A 25,800-nucleotide genomic window follows, 5' to 3' on the forward strand; every position below is an offset into this window, starting at 1 on the left:
AAAGACTGGGTAAATAACACATTTTTCCATTGAAATTAGCCAGAACAAAATTTCCTTTTAGTTTAAGCTTGGTTAAGGTAGTAAGTATTGTAACTTCAATCTAATGTTGAGAGAATACATGGCAAAGTTAGCATAAGATCCCTGATATGTATGATATTAAGCCAATGCATTGTTTCTTCTGATACTGGGAATAATTTTTACAATGTTTAAAGCATATATTCATTATAAAATACTTAAGATATTTTATGTATGTGTATAATCTATTTTAATCATATTCAATATTTTTGTTTGACTTCAACTCCCACCAATCAATCCCTTTCCTTTTATAATCAGATCTTTTATTATCACTTCTCCTCCTTTTCCTTTTCTTTCTCCTCCTTCTATTTCTCTTCCTCTGCCTTCTCTTCTTCCTCCTCCTCTTCCTTGTGACTCAATTTTGACTTTATTTTCCATATGTGATTAGAGACAAAAACGGTAACCCAGATTACTATTACTTTGAGAAGTTTAGGAGCCATTGGCATTGTGGATTCAGTCTGGCAGTGTAATATAGCTGTAATATCCATATAATAACCAACCAAACATCTAATGCATGCTACCTAGTGTTCATTCTTTGTTATTACTTGACTAAACAAAACACAAGATGGCACTGAAGAAGGTAGGAATAAAATATTGTCAATATCATTCTTTCCTCAACTCTAAGCATCCCAAGGCAGAGAGAGAGAGAGAGAGAGAGAGAGAGAGAGAGAGAGAGAGAGAGAGAGAGAGAGAGAGAGAGAGAGAGAGCTGGAGAGCTCTAGTGAGGAAGGGAAGAATGAGTAAATTTAGGCCTTAGAAACTCAGGACTGTGCTTATCAAGATAAAATCCAGAGCTGAGCAAAGACAGAAGTCTCTCCTGCTATGTCAATGCCCATGAGTAGACTAAGAATCTGGAATTTTCTTAGGCCTAGTGAGTGAGAATGAGAACCTGCTCTATTTCCCTCCTCCAACTTTAGGGATAGAATGGGGTGCATGATTCCTTCCCCCCTCAAAAGGAGTACAGGAAGTCTAACAAAAGGCTTTGCCTTTCTGCATCATATCTCCTATCCTTGAAGTGAAGTTGGAGAACTCCCACCCCAATTGATATGCAATATAGGCTTCTATGGCTTGAAGAATGAGGTGCAACCCAGCTTATCATCAGTTTTGGCAGCCTGCCTCTCTCTACGTCTATTGTCCTACCCAGAGGACCACATTTATAGCTTGCAGCACAGGAGCTAAGGCTTGCCACCAGAGTTCTAGGTCAACATCTATAGTAGGCAAAGACCTGCACTGCAGTACAGCTGATTCCTACTCATTTATAAACAACAGGCCAGTAGTAAATTCTGGTTATATAGGACAGGTTTTCTTTGGCTTCTTTGTTCATGAATGTGTCTAAGAGAAGTTCATAATTCTAAGAAATGACTGTTCATTCCCAACATCCAAATGTTGCAAGGTATATTTATGTTGGATGTTAAGTAACTTATGCTTTAATTCATCTGCCGTCTCAGTATTGAGACTAGGTTATTTTATTTGAGCATTTCCCCAGCAGTTTCCTGTTTTAAGGAAATTGAAAAGAAATACATTGCTTTCACAGCCCCCAAATCAATACAGATTCAAATATAGTTGGGCCGATGTTTCTAATGCTTTTTTTTCTATTTTTTTCAATTTTTTTTTATTTTAAATAGCTTGTTTTACATGTCAATCCCAGTTCCCTCTCCCTCCCCTCCTCCCGCATCCCCTTTCCCCCAACCCTCCCACCCTATTGCCAATTCCTTCCACATAGGGGATATCAGAGTCTGTCATATGGGGGTTGAAGAATGGTGCTGACTGACCTGAAGTACTGGGTGATCATAGTATTTACAGTAAAGCCATGGTTCTCTGGGGGAAGAATGATTGTGGCTCTTTTCTTGGCATTCAAGATTAAGGTGACCACCTTTTGTCCTCAGCACACACATGAGAATCCTCTCTGGAAGAACATAGCACTGTCTTGATTCTCATCTATAGTAATGATGGTCTCTTTCCCATCCATCTTTAGCAACTCTCCTCCAGAACTGATTTAGGAACATATAATTTTAGCATCACAGCCACTCCTTTTTCTTCATCATTTAGAAGACAACATAGAGAAAATCTTGAGGCAATTCCAGTTAGAACTTTTTTGACTAGAATAATTTGTGCAATGAATATTAGTATAAGCCATATACTCCTTGAGAGCAGAGTGCCAGTGTCTAACTTATTTTTCTATCTCCCTTCTAGTCTAATTGTAGCTTACACAGATATTCCTAAACGAATTGATAATTTAACATACCAGCAATATGAAATCATCCACTTAATTTTGGACTTGACACAGACTTGTGATACATAGAGAAGAACCTTGATTCTTCTATATAGTTTATATTTGTCTTCAGCGATTCTCCAAACGTGGCATACATTTTTACTTTAAACTGTTTGTTTGATTACTCTAGTATCTTTCCTTGTTATTCTCTTTCTCTCATTTATCCCTGATAATCTTAATTTGTGTTCTTTTGTCTCTGGCTTTCCTGCTTCTGCACATACTTGAGGAAATGTTGGTAGGAGTCATCTTAGAACTAAGATAATGCTGTTTGCCTCTGGAGAGAAATTTTCCCTTGTGCATGCCAGATGCTTAGAGTCCCTAACAGTCTGAATTATGTCTGTTCCATTTCAGAGGTTGAATGGATTAAAAGAAGACATACAGTCCATGCAAAAGCTAATTCATGCTAATCACAGCATTCGCATCACAGTAAGGAAGGTTAACTGGTATTCCCTTAGCCCCACCCTGCATTCCATAGATGCTCTCTATGTTACTGTCTGTTCATTTACCTTCACTGGATTTAATGAATTACTACTTAGATTCCCAGCTGCTCCTCCCAGGAACATCAATCACTCCTTGGAATATAGACTCTAAACACTGGGTTCATTTCTTACGACATCAATTCTCACCTGAATTTTGCTTGGGTAATGCATCTTTATTTTGTCATGTTGGTGGAAATTTCTGTCCTGCAAGCTGCTCCCAAGTATCCACACAGGTTTAATATTAATTGTGAATGCTCAGCAAATAGCTTAGACTTGTTACTAGCTAACTCTTGCATTTTAAATAAACCTATATATTTTATCTATGTTTTGCCACATGGTTTGGTACGTTTTCTCAGTATAGCATGTCCATCTTGTTTTTCTCTGCATCTGCTTGTGACTCTCTGACTCCACCATTTATCCTCCCAGCATTCTCAGTTTGGCTCTCCCACTTAATCTGATTTTGTTCAGCTATTGGCCAGTTATCTTCTTTATTAAACTAATTACAGTGACATATATTCACGCAGTATATAGGAATATTCCACATTGTCACTATTATGACCCCCTTTAAATATACTAAAATATATTTTGCCAAGTCAAGCATGATCACATCCTCCTACGATTTTACCACTCTGGAAGCTTGAAACAGAAGGTTTGCTATTATGGAATAATAATAATAATTGTTGCAGTGTGTGAAGATGTGTCACTTTGACTGGTTTAATAAAAAAGCTGAATGGTCAATAGCTAGGCAGAATTTCCAGGCACCGAAGATGTTGGGATGAAGAAGGGCAGAGACATGAGTAGATGCAGAGGAAACAGTGTGGGCAGTACAGAGTAAAAGTAACTGAGCCATGTAAAAGAATGTACATGAAAAGATATGGATTAATTTCAATTATAAGAGCTAGTAGGACAAGCCTAAGCTATAGGACAAGTTTCATAAATAATAACAAGTCTCTGTGTCATTTTTTTGTGAGCTGGCAGCCCAATGGAAAAATAAGTCTACAAATGGCACCTAATGTGTGTGTGTGTGTGTGTGTGTGTGTGTGTGCATGCACATATTTCCACATGAGACCTAAAAGAGTTATAAAAAAGGTTCCAAACACACAAAATGGAGCTGTTAGTGGCTTCCTAAAACTGCAGTCTCTCATGTGAGCCACAGTACAGAGATGAGTCTCCAGGCAACTGCATGTGAACTTGAGCTGCAAATGTACTATGATCTAAGCTGTACAGCAGTTTCAGGTTTTGCTCATACATACAGAGAAGGTTACAGATACACAGTAAAGCAGATTCAGATAGAAAAACAAAACCTCTAAACAGGTTACAGTGTGTCTAACAATGTACATAGGCTAAAGAAAATAAAAAGAGCATAGACAATTATAAAAGTGATTTAAAGTAATAAAAATGAAGCCTTTAAAGAGAGAAGTAAAGAAATAAAAAAGAATAAGCCATATAAGGATGGGAAATATTATAACACAGAGTGTTTGAACCTTATATGGTACTTTGTTAATTTTCAATTTTTTGAATACTAATAAACAGACAACAGTTGCTGAGAGACATTGGATTGTGGAAGGGACTGCTAAATTAAACCAACCTATATGCTTTAGGAATGCCATAACTTTAAAATGGAAGTAAAAAAATATTACATTGGGGTAGAGGTCATGCTTTGCTTACATAGGAAAAAAAGACTGTGAATTCCTTCTAGGTTAATAGAGATCAGATTTCAGTCAGGGAAAACTCCTGAGTCTCTTGGCTACAGATATAAGTGAGGAAGCCAAGACTTCAGGGCAGGTTATATGTAAGCTTATCCCTCTGCATGGGAACAGCTCTGAGACTGGATGAAAAATGATAAATCTTGCTGGCTACAGTATTCTCATGACTCATTATTACACTCCATCCTTTCATATGGCACAGATAGAGATTTATATTACAGTTTGCTTATGCAGTCTAAACGGACTCATAACGTTGGAAAATGGCTTTACCTGCTGAAATATACAATGAAAGCAATCATCTTTAACTGACTTGTACACAACACACATTCTATGCTTGTGTTAATGCAGATATGTGTATTACCTTTAAAAGTTTGTATATTTTCAGAGCAAGGGGACCAGACACCAATGAAAATGCCTCTGTTGCAGTTTTCTCAGTGTTCTGCATCCAGAACAGTTTCAAGCCTTCTGGCTGAGATGTTCCAGCTCCACAGACTAGTCCAGCCAGGAATTCAGATAAACCTTGCACTTTACCCATTACACATAGATTGGACAACAAATGAAAAAAACTAGCTCTCCCAGGACTTGACCATTATCTCAAATTTCTGAGGGGCCTCTAAAGATGCCAGTGCCCTCACACAACAGGAGGCAGTCTAGAGAACACAATGTCCACATTCCCAAGAGGTATGGTGAATGTTTTTGGTCATTTGGAGGGTTATGGATTTTTGTCATCATTTAGGGGTATTGATTACAAGTTGTTATTGATCATGGTCATGAAGAAAGTTAAACAAAGGAGGTTAAGGAGATTAAATTTGGGGATTTCTTTCTAAAAGAAAAAAGGGGAGGATAGTATAGAAATGATGGGATAAAAGGGTGAATTTTTGATTCTACTTTTGAACAACAACTAGTCTCAAATATTTTACATTGGTATGGATTTCGGTATATTCATACAAATTTAAAGTTATTTTTGTTATACAGAATGTATATTTCTACTCTTGTTTATGTTATTAAGCTTATGGAGCTCATTAAAAAATTTAATGTATAAGAAATGCAGGTTAGTAGTTAGTCATCTATAACAATCAAATTTGTAGTTGTCATATTAGGTAAGTTTTCAAAGTTAAATAGATATATTTTAGATAGGTGGTCTTCAAAGTCCTACAGAGTATGGCATTTAAAATGTTTTTTTTTAACATAGGGCTTTTCATGACAGTGAGACACATCTGCTAATGGCAGTACCAATTTACTGTTGATGATGTGCATAGAAGAAACTCCATATGGAATTTTCTTTATTTCTGGAAAAACTAGTCATTGGACAAATAAACTTCCCTTGCCTCAATTGCTAACAGTATGCTGTCCAAATTGGACAAACAGGACACAAAAGAAAGTGACTGCTTAATTTTTCCAAGATAGGGTAGGGTAGTCCTTCAAAATTCCTGCTTTACAGAAAAGTCTGTCAGATATGTCAGATATTACAGGCCTATATGTTGAAAATGGAGGTCCCAACATTATAGAGCAACCTTGGAGTGACTGTCTAGGCAGCCAGTTGTCTGTTGTTTCTTAGTTTTAGAAGTTGCTTTCTTTGCACTTACTGTTTACTCAAGTACTATTTTATTCTTCTTGGATCTCTGATGAAGATTGAAGACTAGATAGTTATAGTTTTACAGTTTTCCTCATTACCAAATTCATAAAAGAAACTTATATAAGAGATGTAAAGTTTATAAGGTTGAAAACCATAAATGCTTAAGTTGTTTAATCTGAAAGGAGGTTTTAAGGTCTAAAAGGATATTTAAGGATGGTAATGCATACATAATGTAATAGTTTCTCTAAATTTTCCAAATGTAAATGTGAAAATAATTCTTACTTGATAACTGTTATTGCATATAGTTTTACTATGTTAGAGTTAAAACTTTTCCATTTTATTTAGACAAAAGGGAGAAATATGTAATAATATTTTGGTACACTGTGAAGATGTGTCACTCTGATTGGCTTAATAAAATGCTGAATGGCCAATAGCTAGGCAAGATTTCCAAGCACAGAGGATGGTAGGAAGAAGGGTGGGGATGTGAGGAAACATATGGAAGCAGCATAGGTAATTCAGAGTTAAGGTAACTGAGCCACATAAAAGAATATAGATTAAAGCATATTGGTTAATTTAAGCTTTAAGAGCTATTGGGATAAGCCTGAACTATAGGCTGAACTTTAATAATTAATAATAAGACTCTGTGTAATTTTTTATGAGCTGACAACCCGAAGAAAAAAAATCTATGTACAGATTGCTGTGAGTTTGAGGCCAGCATTGGCAACATAGAGAGGCCCTGTTTCAAAATTTAAGAAAAATGCTTTTTTGCCATCTTTCCTAGTGGTTCTTATGGGAAGAGTCTATCAAAATTACTTAATAATTTGTTGTTGGCAGAAGTCTGCTAAACTTATTTGGAGTTATAATTGACCTGTTTGGTTTACATATCTTTAAAGTTTCTCTATTGCTTTTTGCGTGTGGTCTGATAATTAGACTTGTTCTCACACTTATTTTGTGGCTCGCTTTATGATTACAATTTTCATGTGCTGTCTCTCAACGTACTATTTCATTAGAAACTATTAATCTCTTATTTTAAGAGATGACTTAATTGGTTTACTTTCTTACCTCATTCCACCATTTGATTTAAGTTGATTATATGTGATTTCTTACTGTTTACCATAGCACTGCTAATTGTAGTTCTATTTAATTTGTTGGTTGAAAAATACTTGATATACAATCTTAAAATGGGATATGTGCAGTCAATATATGCAATAAATGAAAACCAATGGACTGGGAAAATTTTCAAGTAAATTATTATTTATAAAAGTTTAATTTTGTACTGTACAATAGACTAATTTGTCTATTTCTCCTTTCAGTTCTTTAAATTATTGCTTGGCATATTTTGAAGCTGTGCCATTGGCTTTCTTTAATACTATTCCAGTATATTAACCCTATTATTGCTGTAAATCATCTCCCTTAATCTCAAACATTATTTTACCTTAATGTATATTTTATCTGATCTCAGTATACTAATACTTTCCTTTGGTTAGTTTGCATGGTATGCATTTTCTGCAAAATTCGAATCACAGACTTTATATGCATTTATTTTGTTGTCAGTATAATTAGAGATTTTTTCTTTCAATTCACTACAACAAATTGCATTTGATGCCATTACTGATATATTTGTGTTTATATTCTTTCTATATTACTGTATAGTATGTTTATAATTGTCTACATGTTTTACTAGGCTTTCCCTTCTCTTTTCTTACATTCTTTTGGGAAACATTTAAAATTTTGTATTATGAAACTTCTTCTCTCAAATAATTAGCTAGTTGCATGTTTTTTGCTATTTATTTAATGATTATTTACTGTAGGATGTATAGTACATATCCTTGACTTAATCATTTTAATGCATGTCTTATTTTGTCTACTTTTCTGAAAATGCTAGGATAACAAAAGAGTTAAAGTTTTATTTTCTTCCTTTTTGTCTTTTGGGATATTATGCAATCTAAATATGTATGTATTTTAAACTCAAGAATACATTTCTATTGCTTTATATATATCTTCAGAACTCATTTAGAGATAACCTTTTTTTAAAAAAAATCTGTCCTGTATTTCTCTACTTCTTTCTGAAACTATTTTCCTCTTTTAAGATAATTCATTTTTAGTGTTTCTTGAATGACAGGCCTGCTGGTGATGACTTTTTTCAGTTTTTGCCAGCAGATATATTTATTTCACCTACATTTTTGATGAATATTTTATTTTGTATTGCCTTTGAAGTTGGCAGTTCGTTTCTCTTGTCACTTTAAAAGTGTCATTTCATTACCTTCTGGGTTCTATCACTTTCTTAGAGAAGTTAGCTATAGGTCTTAATATATGACCTTCATGTAATTTTCAATGTATGATTTTAAATGTTTTCTTTTTGTCTTTGATTTCACAAGTTTTACTATTATCTACATAGCTTTGATTTTCCTTGTCTTTTTCCTTCTTAGACTATAGAAAGCTTCTTGAATGTATGGGTTGTTGATTTTTACTTATCATTATGTCTATCGTTAAAAAGGAAGCAAGCAAACCAAAACAAAACAATAAAAACAAGAAACATACACAAATGGGGCTTTTATGCCTGGTTGTTTTGTGATATTGTATACGAAAAGTTTCAGAGGGTCCAGGTGATTTCATTTTTTTCTCCAGAGATTTCATCTTTTACTCTTTTTTTTTCATTTTTTTTTATTTTAAATAGCTTGTTTTACATGTCAATCCCAGTTCCCTCTCCCTCCCCTCATCCCGCACTCCCCTTTCCCCCCACCTTCCCACCCTATTGCCAAATCCTTCCACATAGGGGATATCAGAGTCTGTCATTTTACTCTGGGTAGGGTCCAGGCACTCCCCTAAGAGTCCAGGCTGAGAGAGCATCCCTCTTTGTGCTATAGGCACACGAAGACTGTTTGTATATCAGGGATAGACACTGATCCACAGCTCAGGGCCCCATAGGTTGCCCAGGCCTTCTCGCTGACACTCACATTTGGGGGGTCCAGATCAGTCCCATACTGGCCTCCTCACTGTCAGTCTGGGGTCCAAGAGCTCTCCCCTGTTCAGATCAGCTGTCTCTGCTGGTTTTGCCAGCCCATTCTTTGCCAATTTGCTCATCACTCCTCTCTCTCTGTCACTGGGTTCCTTGGGTTCAGTTCAGTGATTAATTGTGTGTTTGCCTCTGCTTCCATCAGTCACAGGATGAAGGCTCCCGGATGGTTATAGACATCAAGTTCATTATCAGGAATGGGCATTCGAGGTGGTCTCTCCACTATTGCTTAGCTTGCCAATTGGTGTTATCCCTTTAGATCACTCGAGGTCGCTCTGGTGCCTGATCTGTATTCGATCCTATGATTCCCTCTTCCCCCTATTCTACCCCCACCCCCTCAACTTCCTTTTCCCCCATGACCAACTCTCTTCCTTTTCACCCCCTCTCTTCTTCCCAGGTCCCACTCCCCCCCCACTCCTCGCCGTGTTCCCCATCCATTCAGGGGATCTTGTCTCCATCCTCTTCTCTTGGGTACTATGCATATATGCGTATCTTTTAGGTTCTTTCCTGTTTCCCAGACTCTCTATCAGTGGAAGTGCAAACTGGCACTATCCTGATCCATGTCTAAAATCCATATATGAGTGAGTACATACCATGTTTGTCTTTTTGCGACTGGGTTACCTCATTCAGGATGGTTTCTTCCAGTGCTATCCATTTACCTGCGGATTTCAAGATTCCATTATTTTTTTCTGCTGAGTAATACTCCATTGTGTAAATGTACCACATTTTCTCTATCCACTCTTCAGTTGAGGGGCATCTAGGTTGCTTCCAGGTTCGGGCTATTACAAATAATGCTGCTATGAACATAGTGGAGCAGATGCCCTTGTTGTATGAACTTGCCTCATTTGGATATATGCCTAAGAGTGGAATTGCTGGGTCTTGTGGTAGACATCTTTTACTCTTAAAGGCAGATAAAGGATAATGACTACCAATTTAACTTGGGAAATGAACTTACAGTTAAGTTATAGGTTATGTTTTCTTAAGTGTCTTCCTACATATTATTTTCTTCAATGCTTCTAAAAACATGGTTCTTCAAGGGTTCTGGCTGAGAATCTGGGGTATTCTGTAGAGCTCATCTACTCTGGTCCATTCTAAACTTGTAAACTGCTCACCATGGAAATCTAGTCAAATTTATCCCTCTGCTATACATAGGCTTTCTTTTTAGCTTCCTGTCCTGTGCAGCATCACAATTAAGCAAATGGTGTGGGAGGAAAACCTGTTAAGTAGAAGTTTCAGTTCTCTGAACCTTTTCAATGGGCCCCTAAAACCTTAAAGCTCTGATTGCTTCTCTGTTTCTTAGCAACAAGCTGATATTCTTAGCCTATGTTTCTATATAAGTAGAATTTAAGTTGGTTAAACAGTTAAGCATGTACTGCTCTTACAGATGATCCTAGATGTCTTAGTTAAGTTGTCTGTTTCTGTGAAGAGACAACATGATCATGGCTACTTTTGTTGTTGCTGTTGTTTTTGATTTCGAGACAGGGTTTCTTTGTATCTTTTAGAGGTTGTCTTAGAACTGGCTCTGTTGACCAGGTTGGCCTTAAACTCACAGAGATCTGCCTGTCTCTGCCTCCTGAGTCCTGGGGTAAAGGCATGAGCCACCACTGCTTGTCTAACCATGGCAACTCTTATAAAGGACAAATATTTAATTAGGGTGGCTTACATTTTCAGAGGTTCACTTCATTATCATTATGGTGCTACATGGTGGTGTGTAGGCAGACATGGTGCTGGAGAAGTAACTAAGAGTCCTTACATCTTGACTTGTAGGTAACAGAAGTGGTTTGACTCACCGAGTGTGGCTTGAGCATGTATGGGACATTAAAGCATAGCTCCACAGTGACATACTTCTTCCAACAAGACCACACCTATTCCAACTAGGCCACACCTCCTAATAGTACCACTCCTTTTGGAGGCCATTTTCTTTCAAACCACCACACGAGATCTGTCCCCAGCATCCAGATTTGGTAGCTCACAACCACCTGTAATTCCAGCTCCACGGGATCTGATGCCCACTTTGGGCCTCTATGAGCACCTGCGTTCTCGTGCACATACCCAAGCAGGGTGCATGTATACATAGCTCATTAAAAGTAAATTCTAGATAATAAATGATAAACTGTAAAGTCTATAAGTATCCTTGATATTTGTTTATTTTATACATTTATCCAAGAAATATTTAATGAATTTCTAGGATAATACACAGTCAACACAAAGGTTTAAAGCCATTATTTTCTAGTAGCTCTTCTGTAATTATAATGCTTTAGAAATTGTGAGATTAAAAGTTTATAATTCTAGCACTCAGGACAGTGAGAATGGAGGATAAAAAGTTCTGTGCTGCAGGGCGGTGGTGGCACACACCTTTAATCCCAGCGCTTTGGAGGCAAAGGCAGGAAGATCTCTGTGAGTTCAAGGCCAGCCTGGTCTACAGAGTGAGTTTCAGGACAGCCGAAGCTACACAGCAAAACTCTTTCAAAAAACAAACAAAAAATTTATATGCTTGGGGTTCAGGGAGATGGAGAAGTGGGTTAGGTACTTGCTGAGCTATTGTGAGGACCTATGTTTAGATCCATAGAATCCATGTAAAGCCAGACGTATCACTGCACATTTGTAATCCAAGTATCCCTAAGGCAAGATGAGAGACAAATACACGAGAAAACTCTCTGAAATCTCACAAACCAATTATCCGCATGTACCCATCAGTGAATAGAAGAGACCCTGTCTCAAACAAGGCAGAAGGTTAGCGCTGATACCTCAGGCTGTTTTCTGACTACCACTTGTACACCTTGGTATGTGTATATCTATACCCATCCCCATGAATAGAAATACATACTCTAATATACATGCAAAAGATTATAAGTAGTTGTAGGCTAGCCTGGAGACCTTGTGTCAAAACAAACACAAAACAAAAACTTATGAATAGTGGCTATCTGGTGTTTTATGAGCAAATGTTATTTAAAATTTCATTTTTGAAAGTAGAATTGCTGATATTCTAAGACTAGGTATTAATCAGTTCTGTTGTTAATGATACTTTGTTTTCTATATGTTTTTCACTTCTACTTCATTGGAATTGTTATTGTCTGTTTCTTATGAGGAAACCTATCTTATGTGTTTGGTTTTTGTTTTATTTTGGGCTTCCACTTTCATCTAAAAATTAATATGAATAGTTGTATTAGCTTGTACAAACTATCTAATTGGCACTGGTATAAGTTCTGTACACACATTATCTTATTTAATTACTTTAACAGAATTCTTTTTTTAACAAATAAAACTTTTTATTTGTCACTATTAAAATCTGAATTTTAAATAGATTCTTGAATTGGTGGTTCATATCCATCAGCTCCTTCAACTTTAGCACCTGTCTCATCACCAGTAGCTTTTCCAGAACTACCTCCTTCACCATGGAGCTCCATGAGTTTTCCCAATTCAAACTTGGGTTTCTTCAGCATTTTTACTTTCCTAACGATGTCTTCGTTAGGAAAGTAAAAATGGACTGGCAAGTCTTTTCTATATCTTTCCCAATGCTGTCTGGAATCAATTTATTAACCACTTCCTTCAAGTCATTTGTCTGCACTTCTCGGGTCATGATTTTCATCATCTTCTTGCGGATCTGGCGGACCTGCTGATGCTGTGCATAGGAGGTCTTGCGGATCTGGTTGTTGTGTTTTTAAGTGAAACCAACATAGAACAGATGTAGCAAATAACCATCGGTTGTCTTGACATCAACATGCTCTTCAATCATGGTCTGCCAATTTTGACCATAGTACACATTTTGTTCCAGGTAAGATCTATGCCATGGAAGTTAGTCAGACAGTTTTTGCCCTGAACATCCTCAGTAATTAGCTTGAATTTTCTAAATGCAACTTCGTCATTCTGTAGATCAGCAAGGCTCACTTCAAACACACGACCCTTGAGGCCATCGGATGCAATTTTGGTTCCTTGAGTCCTGGTGACCAGTGTTTCCCCAATGTTTCTAATATTGAACATTGCAGGGGCCTTCACGTCATACCAGTCTTTCTTCGAAAATGGATCACCCACTTTCTTCTTGGCTCCCTTCTTGCCGCCCTTTGTCAGGCGCTTATTCTTGCTGACTGCCATGATGCTGCTGAGAGAGACAAAAGGGCTACTTTAACAGAATTCATGTGCTAAATGCAGACATTTATCCTCTTTTCCAGATGTGGGAACTGAGGCACAGAAATACTAAGTAACTGACCAGAATTACACAGTATTAAATAGCAGAATTTGCTATTTGCCTCATGGATGGCAGAATTAATTGCTTTTATATCACTTCACCCTTTCCAGTGACTCAAATTCCCAAAATCTTTTCTCTGCCTGCAATATTTTTATTTTACAGCCTTCTGTACCAAGATTCAGTTTTCAGTTTGCTCTTCAGGGATAAATCTAATACATTCCCCCCCCCCCCATCTTCTAATAAAGCCTGAATCTTCAGTTATCTTAAATTAGGAATCAATTTTCTGGCTTCCTAGGTTCTTTGGCACTTTCTAAGCTAGCCACTAACCCAAACTATCTGCCATTCCTAGAAGCTGAGCATCCTTGGAGATAATTGCAAGTTCATTCAAGTGAGCCTTCTTACAAATCATGTTGTTGACCATTCTCTCCCCACTATTTACTTCCATTCCCTGTTTACCACTCTGACCTTTCTAAAGGTTCTTCCCTCGCATTGGGATTTCTGCCCAACTCCATCTCCTACAGTTTCCAGTGTATAACCTCCACTCCTATGCCCTACAGTTTTCAGTGTATAACATCCATTCCTATGCCCTGAGGGTGGAAAAACTCACCGAATTAAACTTTCTAAACTCCATTTCCTTCTTCAGAAAACATGTTTTGTCATCACCTTTTTCTCATTTTCTTCCCATGCAGTATTGATTCATTTCCTTTCTCCTTCTCATGCTTGCTGCTTCCTTTTTTCCTGCCATAGATATTTGCTGGGCATGAACTATATGCTGTTCCTGTAGTGTAGTTAACTCAATGGTGGTAAGACAATTCCTGTTCTTCTCTTCCCTTTCTAGTGGGCGAGACAACAAAGGGACACATCAGTGTTTATCTTGCTGGGCATACTGGGCCCTTAAATATAACATAGGATGAAGACAATAGAGAATATAGAAGAACACTTCTTCATTTCTGCAGCTGATAATTAGGAAAACCCTCCTCTGAGTAAGCCTTGGAGGGAGAACTGCCAGATACAGAGAATAAAGGCAGGGTCTAGTTAAAATACACACAAAAGAAAGTATACATGAATTAGAATCAAACAATTTTTAGTTTGTGTATATCTGGCAATGCTGAGAGTGTTGAGATTTCAATCCATGGGTTGAGTTTCACTGGACATCCTGTATTTTATGGCACAACTCTCTGAAGGAACCATGGTGCTAAACCATTCATAGATCTGGAGCTTTCAGGCAGAGGGATTGTCTTTGGGATATTAATTTTATGGCTGCAAATGTGCTCAGTGCTGAGGCTACAGAAAATCAATGGCAGTGTTTTGCCTCCTAACTGCTTCTGCTGTGTCACTCCTCTCTCCCAGCGAGTCCATTTGGCATATAGCAGTCAGAGAACTTTAGAAGCTACAAATCATGTCCCTTCCTGTTCAAAACCTTCTGTGACTTCTAATCTCACAGTAAAAGTGAGTATTCTTTTTTAATTTTTATTAAAAGAAATTATGTCTTAGAAACATGCATGCATGCTTCACATGTCAGTCCCAGCTCCCTCTCCCACCATTCCTCCCTTGTCCCTCCCCCAGCTCCTCACCCAACCCCCACATCATTTCCCAGGGAGGGTGAGGCCCTCCTTGGAGGGATCTCCAGAGTCTGTCATTTCATCCAGGGCAGGACCTAGGCCCTACCCCATGTATCCAGGCTGAGAGAGCATCCCTCCATGTGGAGTGGACCCCAAAATTCATTCATATGTCATGGTAAACACTGATCTACTACCCAAGGCCCCAGAGATTTCTGAGGCCTCCTCACTGACACTACATTCATGGAGTCTGAATCAGACCCCTGTTGGCCTCTCAGCCATCAGTCTGGGGTTCAAGAGATCCCCCTTATCTGGTCAGCCGTCTTGACGTCTTTGCTCATCACTCTTCTATCTCTGTCACTAGGTTCCAGGAGTGCAGTTCAGTGTTTAGCTGTGGGTATCTGTCTCTGCTTCCATCAGTTACTGGATGAAGGTTCTAGGATGGTATATAAGATAGTCATCAACCTTATCATCAGGGAGGGGCTATTAATGTAGTCTCTCCACTATTGCTTAGTTTGCCATTGGTGTTATCCTTGTAGATATCTGGAGATCTCACTAGTGTCATCTCTCTCCTCAAGCCTATAATGACTCCATATATTATGGTATCTCTTACATTGCTCTCCTCTATTCTTACCTTGACTCAACCTTCCTGCTCCCCCATACCTTCTTTTTGCTTCCTCTTATCCCCCTCTCTTTCTCCTGGTTCCCTCTCCCCTCCCCCGATGTTCCCAATCTGCTCAGGAGATCTTGTCTCTTTCCACTTCCCTGGGGTACCATGCATATCTCTTGGGAACCTCCCCGTTTCCCATACTCACTGGCACTGGGATTGTAGGCTGACACTCCCCTGATCCATGTCTAAAATCTATATATGAGTGAGTACATACCATGTTTGTCTTTTTGTGACTGGGTTACCTCACTCAGGATGGTTTCCTCTAGTGCCATCCATTTGCCTGCAAATTTCAAGATTCCATTGTTTTTTTCCGCTGAGTAGTACTCCATTATGTAAATGTACCACATTTTCTCTATCCACTCTTCAGTTGTGGGACATCTAGGTTGCTTCCAGGATCTAGCTATTACATATAATGCTGCTATGAACATAGTGGAACAGGCATCCTTGTTGTGTGAATGGGCATCTTTTGGGTATGTGCCTAAGGGTGGAATTGCTGTGTTTTGTGGTAGACTGATTTCCATTTTCCTCAGGAAAAAGTGAGTATTCTTAAATGGTGTTAAAAAGCAAGGTCAGTGGTTCTCATATTGTGCCCCCCTATCCTTTATGTCTGGGTCCCATCCTTAGATGCAGAGTAAAGTTTTTACTTCTTAGTGTTGTAGCCTGGAATTTGTCCTTTGCAAGGTGATTGTGTTGCGCTTTGGGGTTTGTCTAATATGTTGTCCTTCTGCTGTTAACTCCTGGTCCTCCAGTCCCACTGGCCCCACATTCTTCCTAATACTCTTCAGTGACCCTGCTCTCAAAGATGCTCCTTTCAGGAGAGCTATGTAGTCTTCCACTTTCATGTGCTCTCTGTTCAAATATCACTACTAGCAAAGCCTTCCCACGTCATCCTCATACTCTTTTATTTTTTTTCTTCTTCATTTTCCTCGACCACTTTTTTTGCATTACATTTCTCTGTATTCTGCCTGATTCCTTTAATCATAATGTAAGCCCTATGAGGGCAGCATAGTATGTTATGTTACATGCTCTACTTTGGTGCCTAGAACAGTGCCTGGCATATATGTTGGGCTCAACAGGAATGGTTTTATGAAGGAGTTTAGAGTCTAGCAGAGAATTCAGACTTATGCAGATAATCATGATATAACAATTTATATCATTATTTGAATTCTTGCACAGAAAATTCTAGAGATTATAATGTGTCTGGCTACTTATTCTACCTCCTTGCTCTCCCTCTAGGATATTGGTTTTCAACATCTCACTCACCACACTTACTACAGTGTCTGTCTTCAGACCTCGGCAAGGCCTAATTCCTCAACTCTTCCAGAGCTACTGCTTAGTATGCTGGGCACTGTCTAGAAAACATTATAAATATCATTTCATTTAAGTTGGAAAGATTCTGAGGTGGGTGTTAGTATTATCTCCATTTTATAGACATAGAAGCTAAAGCTCAGAGAAGTTAGAAAACTTTCTGAAAGCAAGGCCAGTCTTACTCAGGACTCTGTTCTTCAGTCAGGGTGGTCATTTGTAGTTTTCTTATTGTAGCTTCTCTTGTATCAGCCCCAGGTTCCTCTGCCTGTGTTTCTGCCCTGTGTAATGGAGGGTGGTCCATAGGGCTGTCTTCCTTTCTCCCTGTCTCATTCTCCTGGGCTTCTCCACTATGTAGGCCAACTACGTAAGGGTATATAAGGTGAGCGATGAGCTCGTCAAATGTCCTGTTAGGTCAGGCGTTGCTGTTTGAGTCAGATGCTTACAAGCCCTAGACTAATCTACTTTCAACCCTTGCTACAATGCCTCTCTTCTCGACTGTTGCTAATTTTATCAACCATTTAGCATCTAGAGGTCAGAGATCATTTCAAAGGAGCCAAGTGGTGGTTTTTACCCTTCTTGAATAGGAGTCTAGTAAGGTGAGCCTTCTTTTGACCCTTTTTGTTGCTTTTGTTGATGTGGTAGCTTCTTTTTGCTCCCAACATACCTCCTCCTTTTGTGCTCTCTAAGGACTTAAAGTATATGCATGCCATTGTCAAAATGTCACTTTCAGAGAATAGGTTCTATTTTTCATGAGCTCTGAAAAAAAAGGCAATGTACTCAGTATAGGCTCTGAATAAAACCTGTACTTTTTTCCCCCATTCACCCCATTTCAAATAATATTCTTTTGGCTGCATGTTGGAAAGTCTTGCAAATTGTATTGATCAATGTTGAAATTGGTTGAGAATTTCATTATGTGTCTAGTTGCCTTCAGTACTGCAGTGGGGGCTCTGGAGGTCACTGCAGATAGTTCCAGCAGCTGACAGAAGGGTTTTTGTTTTTCTCTGCTGGGGAGGGCTCTCTCTCTCTCTCTCTCTCTCATTTGCAAGTCAGGTCACAAATGTCTGATGATTAAGGCACAAGAAGGATCCTCAACCTTCTAGATAGGAATAGGAAGATAAACGACTTTTTTCCCACCCAGAAAATTTTGAGATGTGACCTGCATTGTTTTCAGAGGTTATCTGGTGGGATTGCACCCCAGGTGTCCATGGAAGTAAACAATTCCTTAATACATTGTTAACTCCCTTCCCTAACCCCATCTTGTCTCATTTCTTCCTTCCTCTCCTCTTATAATTCTGCTCACGACCACTTATCAAATAAATTGTGTCCAAATCCTTAATTTAGGATCTGTTTCTGGGAGATCCTAAACTGACATTTCTTCTAAAGAAGTCAAAAATCCTGTGGAACCATTGGCACCCTTCAGTTGCTGCTTGAATTGTGAGAGTAGACAAAACTGACTTATAAAGACCTTCTCATTATGTTTTGACAGCTGCTGAAACACGTCCCCACACATACAAAACCTACCTTTTGAACACTGAGTCTCTAGCTGCTTTTACAAATTTCCATTTATAGCTGTTTTGAGAGTCAATTTTAATACATCTGATTACTAGCTACCCATTTGACACAAATATGAATACATTTTTTTGGTTTGACCAAAATGTTATCTGGGGATGCTGTTGCCTAGGTAGCAGCCTGTGTGGGTGTGGAATTAAAGATAATGGGCCTAATGCTACATATGAAAAGAGAACAGATTGCGTGGTAGAAGGAGACACATTAGATTTCTCAGGCAACTTGAGATGCCATTTACCTCACTGGAAGAGGCCATTTTCTAGACAGTTAGAGGAGCAAATGACTCAGTAAGAGATGGTGTTTGACAGTAGGGATTTCTGTATGGGAAATTTCCATTGCCTTATTCCAACTTACAATTCAGTATAGTTGTGGGTGAAACTGTGGTGCATATCCACCTCTGTACAGAAAACATAGATAGATGTCTGAGAAAGTAAGAAAGTAAAAGTAAAAAGGAATGAAAGGAGGGAAGAAGTACATATAGTTCATATAGGTAACTTTTCTCTCTCCTATCAGATGGAAAGTATTTCTATACAAAGGCAAGTAAAAGAAATCTCAATTCTGTCTCTGCTTAGACAGCATTTGAATTGGTATTGTGCATCTCTAGAAGAAATAATGAGCATCTTTGCTATGAGTTCAGCTTGTGTGTGTGTGTGTGTGTGTGTGTGTGTGTGTGTGTGTGTGTGTGTGTGTGTGTTGAACTTCCTAGCTCTGGTGGCAGAAAAATGCATCACATTGCTTGGTACTTCACGTCCAGCTTGAGGTGTGAAGGAAGATTTGTTCAGACAGTTCCTGTGCCCACAAAATCTCCTAGCTGTCATCACTCAGCTTTAAAGGTGCTTGTAAAACAGCAGGTAGCCCGCATGGGATTCCACTGCATAGAAACACAGTGGAATTGGATTTTATAGATGATTACAGTTTTTCAGAGACTTTTAAGTATCTTTTGAAAACTTAGATATGGATGCTACAATCTTCAGAAATCAAAGCAAAGCAGTCAAGAGATTTAAATTTGGGAGATGTGGAGATAGCATCTCTTCACATATGATAAGGTGCCTGATTTGGATTTCAAAGCTTAGATAATGTTATCACCACTTCAGGGATTTTGTATCTAAAATGATAATTTGTTCCAACTGTAAATGTCTTTCCCACTCCTTTCTCATATGTGACCTAGAAAGCAATTCCTAAACCTTTTCTTGTATTTTCTCAAAAATGTCTTAATTTGCATGGCATTGCTTTAAGGTTTTAGATGGTGCATTGCAAGCACTCTTAAGGATAAGAACCAGTAAGTATGTGACCATTTGTTATAAGGAAAATATTTTATCTGGTTAAAGAAACTTTCCATTTTAGAGACAAATTAACATTTCCCTTATTTTAATTATTTGAGGGGAATCTTTAATAATGTATCCACTTCCTTTTTAATTCTTTCACTTATGAACCTTGAATGTAGCTAAGATGATTTGGATGATTTGGGGTTATCATGAGAAGCAATGGGATATGCTGAGTTTTCAGTTTCCACTGACGCAGTCAAAGAACGTTGTCGGTTCTGGAAATGGCTTGCCATGATCATATCTGTCTTTGAGTACTACTTTAGTTTTTCCTTTAAAATTTGTATGTACACTCATGTCAGTTAGCCATTTCTGCCAGTTAACTTCACTTCATCCCCACTTGAAACTTTTTCTTTTTGAGGGGAGGAAGAGGTACTGGAATAGCAGGTAAAGTTAGAATATACAAATTCTGAATGGTTAGGATCTAACCCTCTTTTCTATTACTAGAGCAGGTATGCATTATGTGTCATATAATGCCATCTAATTTGGTTGCCTAGAGACTTTGCCTGTAATTCAGAACTAATATCCATAAATTTGAATTATCTTGGCAGGTAAGTATAGACCAGAAGATTCTAACCATATTCGTGGTGTGATATTTCCACATAGTTTCTCGTGTATTATTTACTCTGAATAAGGATGCCATAGTGCCACTTTCTGATATTTCTATGGTTGGGTCTCCACTATACTTGTTTCTCTGTTTTGGGGGAAGAAATTGTTCTATGTGTTTTTCTTTGGATTTAAAAATATTTTAATCAATATATTTTGATCATACCCCCCAGCTCCTCCCAGATCTTCCCCACATCCCTACCTGTCTACCTTCATGTTTATGTGCTCTCTCTTTCTCTGTCTCTCTCTTTTTCTCACTCTCAAAAAAACAGAGCAAAAAGTAAAAATCAAAACAAATAAATTCCTTTTAAGCTTTAATGTTCCCAATGTAAAGTGACTGAATGAATGGACTTCTGCCTGATAGAGATCGTGTACCAGGGCAAGGAAACACTGACAAATGTTATTTAGTACATTGGCAGTCCCACTTAAAAATACATGATTATGGCAAACTTTCTGATTGAGTTTTAAGACTCCATTTACCTATGGAACAAAAGGATATGGGGAAAGAATGTTGTTTTGGGGCAACATTGTAGAATGAAACAAAAGGAAAAGTCATACTTTATCTTATGTACTTTTTCTACTATTTGGCTGATTTATTTTAGTTAAGATTATGTTTTTAGAGGTAAATTTGATATAAAAGGCTTTTAAATTCTTCTTTCTCAACGAATATAGTTTAGAGATGGTAATGCAGGAGTTCTGATGTTAAATAAGCCATCACTTCCAAGCCCTAGCTAGTGACAGAGATGAGACAGAAGTCGGTCCCAGATTAGTTTTACTATCTAGTATTTTTAGCACATTAGCCACACTGGCTTTTCCTTATGATTTTCAGGTGCTGTGGAGAAAGAAAAATAAATAGTTGTCAAGTTTGGAGAAGCTTAATGGTGATGAGCTTCTCATGAGCTCTGAAATGGTGGGAGACGCACATTCACCACACTGAAACTTCCTGCTTTATTTACTCAGGGATCAGAAACTTCACAAGAGAGGAGCCACACGTAGAAAAAAAGAGCTGGTGTATGGGACTTGAGTAGAGTATCATTTAGTGTGTTTGATTCTCAGACAAAGATGGCCTTATTAGCCTGGGGGAGCTTCATTTTGTGTTGCAACTTAATGCTTCGTCATTGATTAGTATGACTATCCAGGAAGATCTTCTATGAGTCATATTTATCCTTAATAGAAAACAAGCTAATAAGTATCTGGGACAATTCTGGATATAGACTTGAGATAAGGATAGCAGTCTGTGGATATCCTCCCTGTGAGAAAAATGGAAAATTCAGGATTCAGGCCATGTAGTGTAGATTCAGGGCCTATTTGATTTTTCTCTTCTGATGTGCAGAGACCAGCAAGCCCTAGAAAACTTGTTTTTAAACTTTCAGTGCTACAATTTTACATCTGTAAAATGGAATTAATAGTTCTAACTCAGAGGGATGCTAGGAAGATTTGATGTATTGATATTTGTGTAGTCTTTAAAATAGTACAGGGTAACACTTGTTATAATGAAAGGAAAATATCAGTTTTAGCTGTTGCTATCCTTTCTTTCTAGCATATTTATCTGCAGGCCCCAGTTATGGAAGATGCTCATACTAGAATAAATAATTAGCTTTGGGAATGGGTGCATAAATAAAAGTTCAAGTTGTGAATTTGATTAATGTTTTCTTCCTTTGTGGATGTATTTCCAAATTTGTTTTCCTACAAATACATGAATTAAGTACTGTGAATTTCCATTTCCTGATTCTGTTTATATAAAGGATCTAAAACAGTTCATCTCACAGAAACAAAGTTGTAGTTACTAGGGACCTAGGGAAAGGAAATTGTTTCTTATCAGGCATTATGATTCAGTCATGCTAGGCGGGCAAGTTCTAGAGCCCTGGTGTACATTGCAGGGGCTATAGTTAGCCATACTGTATTGTGCACTTGAACAACTTAGCAGAGTAGGCCTCACATTAAGTGTTCTTCCCCAACGAAAACATAATTAGCAAAGATGGAAATTACCCCCTTGATGAGCTTCAGATAAATGACGCATATAGAAATGAAGTGCATTGTAAATTATACATGTATATTTTTAAAACCTACTCATGGGAGGATATACTGTTTGTAATCAGTATATATTAGAATGAGCCAGCCATTGAATATCTGAAGTGTCACCATTGGTCACTACGCCTTATATACTAAAATTTGCAATATAGTAACTAACATCTGGTGACAATAAGACAGGAGGTTTTCTTAGAAAATAAAAATATGTGATTATTAAACATATTTCTCTGAGGTCTTTGTCCATGTAATCAGTGCCCCGTGGGAAATGGATTTTAAAATAGACAATGCACTTACCTAATCTGGAATTTCTTGATTCTAGTGGTTTATCCATGTGTTAAAGATATTAGAGCATTTTCAAAAAGCAAATATGTATTTAAGTGAAGGAGTACTCAGAGTCTTTGCTATAATAAAGATTTCCTAAATATATTTGATCTCTTGAAAAGGGGTTACACTGATAAAAATTATATGCCACCTAATTTTTAAGGAATAAACATATCAAACAATTTTGTAGCATATGATTTCTGAAGTACTTTAGTACACAGTATTTCACTTGAAATATGCAGTACTTTGCTGTGATGTTCATTATTATCAGTCCCATTTTACAGGTAAGGGCTCAAAATACTTAAGGGAATTCTCCTGTAGTAGATTACAGAGGATTTGCACTAAGCTGCAGGGTTCCCCCCCCCAGTTCCCATTCACAATTAAACAATTTTCACCTTGATCACAAAATTTTCAAAATTCAAAGGAGACTTCTGGAAGGTGTAACACTTCAACCACTATTGTAAGCAATTCTTATTGTGAGATATCATTGAAAAACAGTTCTGCTCATTATGTTGGTACTGTGCAAACTGGATGAATGGAAATATTATCAGAGTAAATAATAGCTTGATTAGAGACTAAAAAACAAAGACAGCTTTGTTGTTGAGTCATCCTGACGAGTTATGAGGGAGGGATAATTGTGTAGTGTGTGTCTCTGCACATGAAATTTTGTCTATAAACTAGTTGTGAGAGCTGGTATAGGAGATGGGAAGCAGAATGGGTCAGAGGAGGAAAGCATGTGTCTGTTCAATGGAAAACTTCAAAGCCAGTAAATCTTTTTTTGGTTTCAGAAATTGTCACCCCCATCTTCAATTCTTTCTGTGCACATAAGAACAGTGTGCCTGCTGTGGCTTTGTTGATGCTTTCAGATTTCCACCTCCTAAGATTACCAGATAAATAGAATATAATTTTTGTTTCTATTACAAGATAATTTGAGTCTAAGTGGTCCCCTTTCATCCTTTCTTGCCCTGATTACAATAGTGAAGCTCGCTTTATCTTATTTGGAGCTCTTAAAAATGCTTTCTATACCTGTATCCCTTCATACATTATTCCAGGGAGAGATAAATTTAATTTTTATTAGCTGAGAGCTATGCGTCATTCTGCTAACTGGCACCACCAGCCACTTTCCCACCAGACTGGTATTTGCTGAGGGCTCTAAATTTAGGAACTGAATGAGATTGCCTCTGGGTTACATAAAGAGGCAAGGAGGTTATTTTTAGCACACCATTATACCTAGAGAGCCCTGTGTGTCTATCTGATTTGTTAACCACAGGCTGAAAAAATGTGATTATGAATTCTCTCTGTGTACTGTTTGGGTGCAGCATCCTTCAGGACTAAATGACATATGCAGTTTTGTTTACCTGGAGTTCTTCATGCTTATTCCGTCTGTGCTATAAACACACTGGAAATCAATTGTGTTCAAACACAATGACATTTTTTTTACTGCATCTTTCATTTGGAAAAAACCCTCCCCAATATGCATTATGATTTCATTCATCCTTATTCCTGCCCTCTCCCTCCCTCCTTCCATCCCTCCCCTTCCATCCCTCTATCCTTCCCTCCCTCCCTTCCTCTCTCTGATGCCCCCTTCATCTTTCCCTCTCCCTTGGCCCCTCTCTGTGTCTTAGGAGAGGAGAGGAAGCATTTGGACTGTGCCTTGTCTAAGGCTGCTGTCAGAGCTGATGATGGCACATGTCTGTCTAGATCAAAGAAGCTTTGGTTGTGTTTTCCTTTCTGGGCATTTGTTTTTACTTTCTGTTTTTTTTGAGGAGATTGTTGTAACTGATTTGGAAAAATAGAAGTGGCAAGACAAACATTAGGAGGCATGCTGTCATCTGGGCAGAAAATTAATGGACACAGTGGTGGCCAGAGAGCAAATGTGGACAGAGGCAATGTTTTCCTTGTCAATATATCCTTGCTGATTCCCTGCACAATATGAAAAGTCAGCATTAGTCCTTTCTAATCCCCGTAGCTTGTATTTTAGCAACAACAACAACAACAACAACAAAAACCAAACACTTAATTCCCTGAAATGATAACAAATTTCTCTCCTAATTATTTAGACTTTAAATTATTATTAAGTTGTAGAATAGTCATATGACTACTTTCCTAAAAAAAAAAAGTCCCCTTAGTGGTTACATTCCATTCAGGAATCAATGTAGTTAGATGAAGGTTTTATCTGGTGTGTGTGTGTGTGTGTGTGTGTGTGTGTGTGTGTGTGTGCCTATGCACATGCATGTATGTGTGCACACATGCACAAAAAAGAAAATGCTTTAAGCAGGAGATATGAATGGTACACATTAGTGTGAGGGAGTTCTTAGCAGTATGTTTGCTAAAATTGTGCATTGAGACATTGCTAACATGTTAGTGTTTGGCAATGATTCTGGGGGGTAGGAAACTAGATTGCACAATAATGACACAAGTAGTTCAATCAGGATGGTCTAGTAAATGGCTGGACAAGCACACCCCTTTGCTCTCACTGGTTATCCAGTTTACTCTTACTCATATGTTCTTTATCTTTCCTTATAAAATCATTTTTGGAGACACAAATAATGAAGATAACCAAAGAGTCATCAAACAAAACAAAATAAAAACAAAACAAAACAAAACAAAAACTACTCAATATGTTTCTCAAGAGTACAACTAGGAAAACAGGATGTAGAATGTATGAAATAAATATATTTCTCAGAAATGAGAGACACTTTGAACAAGCTAATACCTTATTCAATAAGATGATTAACTCAATCTAGTCGATGCCATTTCTTCTATTGAGAGCATTGTAACTAATCTTAGTTGTCTTTGGTTTCCATAATACAGCCATTTCCTAGACTCTGCTTTATAACCAGACAGGACTGAGATGGCAAAACCTTGGTGCCCAGGAATTTATAGTCACTTGTAATCATATTTGTTCTGATACCTAGATTGAAAGGGGAAGAGTATTTTTTTAGATGAAACACCCCTGACTTGGACCTGGGATGCCTCTTCATGTAGCCAATGAGAACATGGGACATGTATTCCTGATTTTCTCCCAATACCCTGGCCTTACAAATTTCTCTTTTAATATATAGCATGACATTGTGGGGTTTATTTGAGGTCCTTCAACACAGGAG

The 25,800-nt window shown here is 37.8% G+C and overlaps 1 pseudogene; it reads right to left on the reverse strand.

Annotated features, from left to right (window-relative positions):
- Positions 1 to 12,420: 12,420 nt before the first annotated feature.
- LOC101835164 lies at positions 12,421 to 13,216 on the reverse strand (annotated as a pseudogene).
- Positions 13,217 to 25,800: the final 12,584 nt, after the last annotated feature.

This window comes from Mesocricetus auratus, unplaced genomic scaffold (assembly GCF_017639785.1).
Source record: "Mesocricetus auratus isolate SY011 unplaced genomic scaffold, BCM_Maur_2.0 Super-Scaffold_100003, whole genome shotgun sequence".
Lineage (NCBI taxonomy): Eukaryota > Metazoa > Chordata > Mammalia > Rodentia > Cricetidae > Mesocricetus > Mesocricetus auratus.